Consider the following 2,864-nt stretch of genomic DNA (forward strand, 5'->3'; position numbering starts at 1 on the left):
TACTTTAGCCATCCCAAGTGGACCTAAAAATTTCTCCCGTTTGACATTAATTTATAAGCCCAACTTTTAATTTTTAACTTTTAACTTTTAACTTTTATATCCAATGTTTATAACTCCAATCTACAATTACAAAAATTAGGCTTTTTTGTAGTTGTACTCTAATTATGTAATATATTATAAACCCAGTATAAAACACTAATATTACTATTTTCGTATATATTCTGTGGGGCCCGGTAATTTATGGGCCAGACCCGCTTGCTCATGGGAAGTCCACAGGCCCAAGCCGAAAAAGATTATGGCCCAAGTATTATGGCCCAAGCTCGAAAATATAAGGCTGGAGGTGGCCCAGAGATGCAGCCGAGGACAGTTTAGTCCTCGGCAGACCCAAAGCTACCTTAAGAAGAGGGGTAAAAAAGAGCTATAAGAAAAATCCATGAGGAGATCTAAAATATCTGGGGAAAGTTACCCTTATTTCCCTTCCTAGATAAGGCTCTGCACCTAACATAGCAGTATTCTTCAGCTTTATCAACCATCCCCAACAATTGTGGGATTAGACTGACGGGACAAGTATCAGTCCTGGAAAAATTGACCCTACACGTAGACGAGGGACATCGAACGCAAGCTAGTATAAAAGAAAAGGTAAACTAATCAGAAAAGGGGAGCCCATCTCACTTCCTGGGAAAAATTCCAGGGATGAGAATGCCCGGACAATATATGTACATCATCACGAAAAACCCACCGCCGGGTAACCAGAGAAAGACATTAGTGCTCCTCGGACATGATCCGAGGAGTCCAGTCCCTCCAGTTACAAAGCTGTAGGACTTGGATAACCAGGCTGAAGCCTTTTCTTATCTGAGTTTCCCTAAAGTCCGGTCTGGCCCAACGCCCTGTGACCAAACGCTAGCCTTTCAAGCCCACTCTCTACAAATCTTATTGTGAGGGATCCTCCACGTTGCGAGCCCAACGTCATTGTTGGGCCGTTTGAGAATCGTGTCCCTACAATTGGCGCCGTCTGTGGGAAGGCTTGCGCGTTGGCACGGGTGGCGTATGAGTCAACTCTCTAACAAGCAGAGATTCGCGAGTTTTTCCCATCTCCGGCGACGTGCAGTTGTTGCTCTGACATAAGCTTCTGCTAGGGGCTACGCCTTGCACTGCTAACGGCGCGAGCAGCTCTAGGGGCTTCCGGCCTCGAGCCAACTCTCCCCTCCCTGGCCTAGGGGTTAACCTTCGAAAAATAAATAAGTATAGAGAAAAAATTACTTAAAAAGATATCTTACAAGTTTTGGACATAACCAAGGCCTTGTATGGTCCTCGGACCCGAGCCTATGGGGAAACCAAGTACAAAAAAGATATCTTACAAGTTTTGGACAGAACCAAGGCCTTGTATGGTCCTCGGACCCGAGCCTATGGGGAAACCAAGTACAAAAAAGATATCTTACAAGTTTTGGACAGAACCAAGGCCTTGCATGGTCCTCGGACTCAAGCCTATGGTGAAACCAAGTACACAAAAGAAAAACCATAAGTTTTGGACGGAACCAAGGCCTTGCATGGTCCTCGGACTCAAGCCTATGGGGAAACCAAGTACACAGAAGCACAATCAGAGTTCCCTTCTTCCCAGTCGACTGCTCGGATGGATTATTTAGAGATGATCAGTCTTGGACGGTATTCACGCGCTTATCACAGAATATTCAACTGTTATCCCGGTTAGTTCCCTAAGTTTGATTTACTATGAATTATCGATATAATGCCTCGTAGTATTGGTAAATTAGAATTAGTTAGATTATGTTTCAAGGTATCTTGCTCTAAATATTCTTAAAGAAGCACACACATAGAGCACACCCATTCACAAAGTAGTGTTGCCAAAAGATCAGTACTCAAAACATGTAAATAAATTTCTATTTTTACTAAAACAAAGAAATAGTATAACGTACAATGAAAAACTGGAATCAGCTTATGTCAGAGCTCAATACATAATCGAGTAGGAAGATACAAGAAAAAATATATAAAACAAAGCCGAGGAAGTGGATCAGAGGAGAGGTTGGCTACTGCTCCAAGACCTAGTTCTTCCTCAATGCTTTTACATGCCCATGACTCAGGCAGCAAAAGAAACCCAACTTGAGCCTGACACCGCTGAAGGAAAGGTGCAGGGAGTTGGAAGTTGAGGGGCTTTCTCTAAATATTTGCCCGCCACAAGGCAGAGGCGCTGACGGCGGAGAATCTTTCTTCTGACACACCAAAACTCTGGCATGAACAGAACCTGCTTCGGATTTTGACTAAAAGAGGGAGAGACACCCTCTCCCCTCGGTCGAAATGGAGTATTCTCTTGAACTTATGCTTCCTGTGCCCGTACCTCGCTATTTTGAGTCTCAGGAGGACACGACGATTCCGTGGCGGAGAGAGTTCCTTCTCCCCAACCCTCGCCTCAAACATGTTATGCTAAGGGAGGACAGCACTGAGTAGAGGAGCTGTGACTTGGGAGAAAGCTGAAGGAGTTGTGTATAAGGAAAGCAACTATCTCTCCCATTTATTTAAGGGAATAGGGTGGTGACAGTTAATTCATGCAGCATCCCAAGGGACGCTACAGACAAAATAGTTCTGGCTCAACTTCCCACGTCAACTGCAACCACAAGATTAAAGAAGCCTCGTAAAGGCGCACCTCGATCATTGGGACGTCAGAGAGTACAGCGTGGTCAAAGGCTGCAGAGATACCTCTTAATTCGTGGGCCTAGTGAATTCGCGGCCCAGGCCCGTTCTGCATGAGGACCCAGGAACTATGGCCCACGCCAAGAAATAGCCATTGCCGAGAACAACCCCTACTCAGCGCCTCGTGAAATACCTGAGGAATGGGAGAATCTGAACTCAAA

Source organism: Quercus robur, chromosome 12, assembly GCF_932294415.1.
Source record: "Quercus robur chromosome 12, dhQueRobu3.1, whole genome shotgun sequence".
NCBI lineage: Eukaryota > Viridiplantae > Streptophyta > Magnoliopsida > Fagales > Fagaceae > Quercus > Quercus robur.